This window comes from Carassius gibelio, chromosome B4 (assembly GCF_023724105.1).
Source record: "Carassius gibelio isolate Cgi1373 ecotype wild population from Czech Republic chromosome B4, carGib1.2-hapl.c, whole genome shotgun sequence".
In the NCBI taxonomy this organism is placed as follows: Eukaryota; Metazoa; Chordata; class Actinopteri; order Cypriniformes; family Cyprinidae; genus Carassius; species Carassius gibelio.
In genome coordinates, this window is record NC_068399.1 from 17,272,987 (window position 1) to 17,282,526 (window position 9,540).

The 9,540-nt window shown below is 37.8% G+C and overlaps 1 pseudogene; it reads right to left on the minus strand.

Moving 5' to 3' along the window:
- Positions 1–175: 175 nt before the first annotated feature.
- Positions 176–7,350, minus strand: LOC127956562 (dynein axonemal intermediate chain 7-like; annotated as a pseudogene).
- Between the last annotated feature and the right edge of the window lie 2,190 nt (positions 7,351–9,540).

The window sequence follows — 9,540 nt, forward strand, 5'->3', positions numbered from 1 at the left end:
AAATAATTATTCAAAGTATTATTTGGGTCCCACTGCTTATAATAAATTTTACAGGGTGTTATTACATCTCAGCATATCATCAAGATGTAGCAATGACTTCAAAACGGGTATCAAATACTTGAGATATTAGTGTGTATGCATGTAGTCTTTCTGGATGCGTATGCTTTCTCCTCTTTTAGGAGTATGTAAGGACACGTGTTGCACACAGGAGCCTCTTTCCAGTGTCTGTGCAGAGATGGTGAGACTGACGGACTCTGGCTTGGCCCTCGGGGCTCATGTCCTGTTTGAGCATGTGCAGAAAGGTGGAGTGGACTCCCTGCCCTTGGCCAGCTCAGGAGAGAAGCTGTTGTCATGCTCCTCCATCTTCAGATGCAGGTTCCTCTGAGCACGCAGCAGGTAAAGAGACCATGTCTCTTCAGCCACAGGCCCGGCCTCCAACTGTTCACAGGCCTACAGACTCAAAAAGATAAAGGTCAAAGGTACTGCTATGTATAGAGTAGTTCAGTAGTGCTTCAGTCAGTCTGTGTGTATGACAGACCTGAAGAACAAGATGCTCTTGTCCGCATTGTGTGTTCCAGCGGCTCCATGAAAAAGCCATGGCTGAGGACATTAGAGCCATTTGTTCATACACTGTGTGCTCTATTAATGGGTCCAAGAAGTGGAAAGAACATAAATAAAAAGTTACATCTTGGGTTTGTATAGCTGGTCTATTTAAAAAGGAATTAATGAGGAAACTCTACACTCTGAAATAAGGGTCCAAAAGGAAGGTTCACATCAACCTTTTTCCACTATGAAGAACCTTCTGTGTAATAGACTGTTAACGGATCAGTACTTAATGTTAAAAGTTCATGGAACAATTTAATGACAATACAGAAAATGTTTTTGAGTGTAAGGCAATTCAGCCCCTTGGTTATCTTTGGGTTGATGCTGACGTACTTGTCTGAATACTCGTTCACATATATTGATTCCAGTTCTCTGCATGGCCTTCCCCAGATCTGAGGGACTCATCCACTTCCCATACTTCCCACATGTATGGAAAACAGCCTGGCCTTGAATTGGTGGTTATTTAGAAATATTAAAAAAATGCAGTTCAATCATGCAATAATTTGAGTGCATCTAGTCAGTGATATATTCACTTTTTTGTCACACTTTATTTTAAAATCCAATTCTTGCTATTAACAACCCATTAACTGAGACTTTGCCTCAAACTCCTAATTTGTTGCTTATTAATAGTAAGGTAGTTGTTAATTTTAGGTATTAGTTATTGGTTGCAGAATATGCTTGTATGTTTTAAAAGTAATAATAAACTGTTAATATGTTAATAATGGGCATTCTAATAAGCAACTAGTTAATTGTAAGAATTATCATCAAGAAATGTATTAAATTTGTAACTTGCATATCCTTAAAAAATTGTGAATACATGTATAAAATAAAATGTTCAAAACCATTATATGAAACCAACACGACTACAGAAAAGTTCCACATTTCTATGTTTTAAAGTAGATATTTAAACGATTTTTCAGATGTGTGTTTTTGGACAGGGCCTCTCTTGCCTTGACAGTGATGCTGACTTGAATAAGAGCTCCAGTGATTGTGAACAAAGCTGAGTCTTGGCCCAGAGGCCTCAGCTCCCATGACTGAAAAGGCATGTTAGAGTATGACTCCTGCAGTAATGTGAAGGCATAGAATGCATTCATCTTAAAGGAGATGCGGGTCTCTGTGTTATACGATGCCTCAGAAATGCAGTCTGCCCGCCAGTGCTGACCTGCAGAAACAGATGTGCTATAAACAGGCATGCAGTCAAATATTAAGATGTGAAATTAAAGGTGCTGTAGGGAACTTTTGTAAAAAAAAAAAATTTTTTAACATATTTATTAAACCTGTCATTATGTCCTGACAGTAGAATATGAGACAGATAATCTGTGAAAAAAATCAAGCTGCTCTGGCTCCTCCCAGTGGTCCTATTGCCATTTGCAGAAAGTCATGCGCTCCCGGTAAAAAACAACCAAACAGAGCTGCGGTCCGTAACTTTGTTTGTGTTCAAAATGTAGAAAAATGAACATAATAAGCGAGTACACCATGAATCCATTTTCCAAACCGTGTTTTTAGCTTGTCCTGAATCACTAGGGTACACCTATAATAAGTGTTTATGTTTATTTGCTTCGGGGGTACCGCGGCGGAGTAACCCAGTACCTTTGTGATTCTTCATAGACATAAACAGAGAGAAGTAGCTCCGGCTACAATGTTCTTCCGCAAGACGCGAGCAGTTCTGTTTATTAACCACTAGAGCGTCAAAAGTTCCCTACTGCAGCTTTAACAGGGAGGGTTTAAAGCAAATGCTGTATATACAATACACAATCTGATGCTACATGTGTGTTGTGAATTGTACACTGATAGGATCCCAGTGGTGGACAGTAACGGAGTAGCTTTACTTCGTTACTGTACTTAAGTAAATTTTTCAAGTATCTGTACTTTACTGGAGTAGTTTTATTTTGAGCAACTTTTACTTTTACTTCACTACATTCCAAAGAATAAAATCGTACTTTTTACTTCACTACATTTCATAAAACATATCGTTACTCCCTATAATATATCACGTGCTCCGACACGCAGAAGCGGTGTCTGATTCATCATGAACGAACCGAGTCTTTTCAAAATAAACTTTTAAATCGGATCGCGAATCGCACCAAACGATTCGTTTAGGAATTAGAATGATCCGATTGCAGCTGTTCTGGAGTCGACCACTCACTGATTCAAATGAACCGTTTAGTGCGAGTCTCCAGAAGTAAGAACCGGGAGATCCTGTGAGCGTGCGTGCGTCTGACGTTGCTAAAAGTAAGTTATGTCGAAATTTTGGATTAATTATTGTAACTGAAAATCATATTTAGGTCAAAACTGTCAGTTGTTTGGGAACTAAATCCGTTGTAAAGAGAGATCTATTTAAGCCCACTGAAATGCTCGAGTACAGACGATGCAGACACATCAATTTTAGGTAAAAAACAACAACAACAAAAAAAACCATAAAATAACACAGATTAAATACAATAACTCATGCACGTTCAAATTCACCGCTGCCGTAATGTTAACAGTTTTATTAAAATGTCCTATGTTACGTCTGTTTTTATATTGTTTATCGACAGTAACGTTATACATATGTATATTGTTTGGATTAACTAGACGAGTAGATGAATGTTCATCGTACTGAAAATAAGTAAATATTGTTAGCTGATGCTAACTGTCTAGCTAACAAGCCTGTTAGTGCTAAGTTGATGTAATTTTTATAATGTCCAAATATTTTTATTCAGCCATACATATATATATATATATATATATATATATAGATTACATCTGGTTAGAAAATAAATGATGTGATGTTCAGAACATGGTAACTACAGTAATTATCAGTGGGAAGAGATGCACCCCGTTTGGCTAGGGGTGTTTTTAAACCACAGACAAGATTTGAGAAGGAAAAAATCATTATGAAATTTGTTTTATTATTTTTTTCCTTAAAATGTTCTTCCTAACTTCAGGCCTTATTATCATGTCATATATACAGTACAGACCAAAAGTTTGGACACACCTTCTCATTCAAAGAGTTTTCTTTATTTTCATGAATATGAAAATTGTAGATTCACACTGAAGGCATCAAAACTATGAATTAACACATGTTGAATTATATATGGAATTATCTACATAACAAAAAAGTGAGAAGCTGAAAATATGTCATATTGTAGGTTCTTCAAAGTAGCCACCTTTTGCTTTGATTACTGTTTTGCACACTCTTGGCAATTTTTGATGAGCTTCAAGAGGTAGTCACCTGAAATGGTCTTCCAACAGTCTTGAAGGAGTTCCCCGAGAGATGCTTAGCACTTGTTGGCCCTTTTGCCTTCTGTCTGCGGTCCAGCTCACCCCTAAACCATCTCGATTGGGTTCAGGTCCAGTGACTGTGGAGGCCAGGTCATCTGGAGCAGCACCCCATCACTCTCCTTCTTGCTCAAATAGCCCTTGATGCCTTCAGTGTGACTCTATAATTTTCATAGTCATGAAAATAAAGGAAACTCTTTGAATGAGAAGGTGTGCCCAAACTTTTGGTCTGTACTGTAACTTTGATGTTCTGTAAAACAACTAACTTTAAAATACTTTTTTCTTACTGGTGACAATCAGATGGTCATCTCTGTTTTCTCTCAGGTACATCACAGTGTAAGCTTCACAGTGAACATTACTCTCATCAGCGTAGTCCATATCAACAACAAAAATATCTTGACTCCATATAGTGGTTATTTTGGAAAAAAATCCAAGGTATTTTGAGCAGTAGGATTATAAAAAAAATGTGCTAATATAAAATTAAATTAAGTAGCCTATATAAAATTGCAAACATCTATCTTGCAGTACTTTTTTACTTAAGTACATAAAAAATTGAGTACTTTTGTACTTTCACTTGAGTAAAATTGAAAAAGGAGTACTTTTACTTTTACTGGAGTAATATTTTACCATATGTATCTGTACTTTTACTCAAGTACTTGATTTGTGTACTTCGTCCACCACTGTAGGATCCCAACGTGCCACGTGGATCCTCCAGAACAATATTGAGTCAGGCAGATCTACAGTGACCCCTACAGACAACGAGGCAACAGTGCTACTGTGTTCATCCAGCCTTACTGATGCAGAGCTCTGAGCACGAGACTGCTGGGTGGTATAGGGGAAGACCTGGAGACCGGTTTCTAACAGCTATGATGAGGGGCAATAGTAAATGACAATTAATGGATATTATTCTCTTTGATCTCTTGCAGACCGTCCTAGATTACATCCAAAGATGTACCTCTCTCATTTCCCAGCCCTGAGCTTCATAGGAAGATCTCTTGCCTTCAAAAGCTCCTCAGTGGCCTGGTTAGGTTTGCAGTGGATAAGACTCTGTAGACACAGGAGTGTTTCTCGATACTGCTGAGCAACACTGGGGTCAGGAACCTTGCTCAAGAGAAAGTGCAGTTTGTTTCTCAACTGTCCAAGAGAAAGGTCCATTCACACCAAGAACGAGAACTATATTAGCATCTCTTTAATCAATAACTAACTTGAATAAACTATTAAAACAGCAGATCCATAGTATTGGTCTCACCTGAAGACCCAGAGCACAGTTCTCCAAGACCTGATGGATTTGGGATTCTGAGCCTTCTCTCCACAAACTGATGAAGGAGTTGATTTCTGGCTGCACTGATGGATCTGGGCTGCCGTCGCAACGCATGTAACGACCACAGCCCAAATCAGCATTTAACATACCTGTAGCCCCAGTATCAGCCTGAGGCATCTGAATAGGGTTTCATGAGTCTTATACCTTAGCTTTGTCCCTGCATTCAGATTCCCACGCAGTGACTGCAGAGTCATTCTCATCTAGAATGTGCCGCAGTTCATTCAGCTCATCCTCTCTGCGCTCTCTGTCCTGTGGATTTTGACAGGTGTCAATCAATCATCACATTTAAACTTGTCACAAGCAATCCATCAGTACAGACAGCTGCATATGACACTAAATCCTGCAGGGAAACGTCTGCAACACGACTATGAATGTTCAAATAAAAGACCTTAAACTCGAGTTGCTCTTGTTTCTCTTGTTCTATTCGCTCCCTCTCCAGCCGTTAATTCTCCTCACGCTCAGCGATGATATAAGCTTCTTCTACAGGACAGAAACACAGTATACAGATTTATTTTCGATTAAAAACGGATTTAATTGAATAAATATTACAGATGTACCTTCCTCTCTCCGTCTTTGTTCATCTGCCTCTCTTTGCAGTCTCTCCCTCTCAGCCTCGCTGATGTTTCCTCCTTTGTTTTTTGCAGACTGGATTCAAAATGCTTATTATTTATAGTGTGAAATCTGAGGAGATTATTTTTCTTTCAATTAATTTTTATTTTTATTTTGATTAAAAGTTTGAGGTTGTTCTATACATTTTCTACGAAGTGTGTGTGTGTGTTTGTGTGTGTGCTCTTGTTTTTGTGACATATCAGGACACAGCTCTGTATAATGACATGGGTATGACACAGAGGGTGATTTATGAGGACATTAACCCATGTCCCATTTTTCAAAACTCATACAGAATGAGTTTTTTTTTCTGAGAAAGTATAAATGCACAAAGTTTCCTGTGAGGGTTAGGTGTAGGGTTGGTGAAGGGCCATAGAATATACAGTTTGTACAGTATAAAAACCATTACGCCTAATATGGGATGTCCCCACTTTTCACAAAAACAAATGTGTGTGTGTATATATTTATATATGTATATATGCAGGTTTGTTCGTACTATTACTAATATTTTTCTTTAAACCATTGTTAAAACTTGGCTCACACAGTATTTACGAGCTCCCAGGCAGCAGGCGCGCGTCCTCCTGTCACTATGGCGATGACGCACGCGAGATGGAAAACAATCACTCAGCTCTAAGCGGAGCACGGTTATCAGGAGGACATGTCCCCAGAAGAAAATGTGGTGAAGAAATGCCAAACAAACAATAAAAGTGTACTCATCTGCTTGATACAATAGTCCAGAGAAGTGTTGTTGATTTTCTAAGAAATAAACTTGCATAAAAGGTTCAATATTGCCATCTCCTGGTCACGCTTAATAAAACTTTGACGGTTGCAGCAATATTGTCTTTTTACACAAGATGGCGCGAAGTCGTCTTCGTTTTTTCAGCACGCAGTGTGTTTTCATCATCTTCACCACATTGCAATTCACGTTAAACTGTTTGGGTTTATGATTAAGTAAACTAAAAATAATGTATTCCGAGGTGAGTCAGTTAACAGTTAGCCTCATTCCAACTGCCAATTGTAAACCGGAATCATTTTGAAATGCGTTATATACTGTAGTATTAAAATTTAGCTAACGTTACTTTACAACTATTTCTGTTTCTCATACTGTCTCATCACACTAGACATTTACAACTGGTTATGGTAAGGTTATTTTCAAAAAGCATGACACGTTCTAGTCATAATGAGGTTTTCAGAGTTATAAGAGTGTCTATTTGTCAACATAATATTGAACTGAATCCTCTTTTTTTTTCAGGGACAGCTCGAGGTGATCTCCTGTTCTGCAAAACTGCACCAGTTTCCCTAAATTGATGCTTATCATTCCAGCCACTACCCCATTGCAAAGTGAGTAAACCTTTGAGGGGCGATGTTATAAGTGTGATAAATTAATTATCCTAAAATAATCTGCTGATCAAAGGTAATTTGCACTTCACATGTGTGGGACAGTCCTCGCTCGTCTTGAGGAAGGCTGGCAGAAGCCACACATCCAGCCTTTTGGGAACCTGTCCACACACCCATTCTGTTCTTCCCTGCATCGCACTGCACAGGTCTGTCCTCGCCATCTGGAGTTTCATCTGTGTGCTTTTACACACCACATGTCTATCCAGACACTGAAACAGGAGCGTGACATTGTCATGACAAACGCAGCCACGTGTTACATAGACAGACAATAACATCATTACATTTGTTTGGATCATTGATATTGTTTTGTAAATATGATGTTGTCATATCTCTCTATCCAGCTATCTATCGTCTGTCTGTCAGTGTATTTAAGACTTTATAATAATATTCAGTTGTCTAATAGGTTTGAGAAAATTAACTAGCAAACATAATTTTTTGCTCTGTAGTATGATCTACACTACGCAGCGGAAACAGCTCTTGTCTACAGACATGCTCATTGACACACAGCATGAAGAGTATAAAAGCCCTAAATCAGGTAAGTTACTGGGGTATTTATAAAGCTAATCGAAAAGGTGTTTTCTTGTCAAAATGAGAAAGAAAAAAAAACTGTTCACCATGTGTTTTGTTCAACTTGGCTTGAGTTGAGCAACAGAAAACCAGATATTGCTGGTTTATGTGTGTGTGAGGCCAGCCCCGACTTTTAGCATGGATAGATGACTTTTTCCTTTCTCATTACTATGGTTGTTTAGGGTTTAGTGCTGACAGCATCTAAACTTCAGTGTTTTACACAGCAGCTGGAGCGATCTGACCTCTCTCCACATCTCTGATATCACATTCAGCATTTGTGTGTGACCTGGTCGGGGTCATCTGATCATACTCAAAGCCGTTGTTTAGAGTGACAGTGCAGGGCTAATGTGGGATTAATGGTTATCTGGAGAGAGGCAGTGAGCAGATAGGGCCAGACATTTCCCTTCAACTCTTTCATTATGCTCAGTTCGTAATTACACTAAACCTAATTATTGTCCCGAGCTTTTGTGATCTTCAAAGCCAAGATGTGACAAAAAAAGCCGCTTGAGCGCAAGCAATGCAAAGAAAGAAAAAAACGCTTAATGAACAATAAAATCGACAAAACGCTCCAGAAAAAAATTAGATTGGAGCTGATGTTATAAATCTGTTGACATTTAATTTGCCGGCGAAACGGAAACACGCTTCCCTCTGAAAGACAACATTCGGCACAAACAAATGCGCCGGCTATGAGGAGTGGAGAAGGATGAAAGATGGGTTTACTAACACGTCTCTTCGTCTCTCTTTCATGTTAATTAGAAATCGCTTCTCTTTGTTTCCTTTTGCAGGCACTTATTTATTTTCCTATTCCATCCATTAGAACAAATTTGCAACATGAGACACAAATAATTGGATTTGTCTTCATGGCTGTCGTGGACGGGAGATGTTTTGTTTTTGAGCTTTTTTTCCCCCTATAGCTTAGTTTGCAGATTTCCCTTTGGATAGTTTGTCCTTTTGCAGTCAAGAAGAGCAGATTGCAAGGTTTCTTGTGACCTCTGAGATACCTTATCCTCAGCTTCTATGACATTCTATCCCTCACATTTTTACTTTCTATCATCTTGGGTTCAAATGAATGGAATTTGATTTATTAACGTTTTTGAAAAGAGTCTTTTATTCTCACCAAAGCTGTGTTTATTTGTATCAAAAAACATAATACTGTGAAATATTCCAATTTGAAACAACTATATTCCAATTTTCAGTGTCACATGATCCTTCAGAAATAATTCTAAAATGCTGATTGGGTGTTTAAGAAACTTTATCATTATCATCGATGATGAAAACAGTTAAGCAATATTTTGTCAGTGGTTAAGACTCTTTGATAAATATACAGTTAAAATGAACATTAAAAATTTAAATTTCTAATATTATATATAATATGTTAATTAAATTAAATTAAATTTATGCATTTAGCAGACGCTTTTATCCAAAATGACTTACAGTGCATTCAGGCTATCAACTTTTACCTATCATGTGTTCCCGAGGAATCAAACCCCCAAACTTGCGCTTGATAACGCAGTGCTCTACCAATTGAGCTACAGGAACACTGTTGAGTTACAGGAACACTATAATAATATAATATAATGTATATAATTTAATATGTATTATATATGTGTATATATGTATATGGTAGCGTTTATATCAATGTATGTTTTGAGTATTCCATTAAGCTATACCAGAATATTTCAAGAATGTCTGATTATACATTATGTACATTATATTCTGCATTTAGAATATTTGACAATTTGAAAATTGTCATGTTGTTCCAAGCCCATGTGACTATCTTCTAT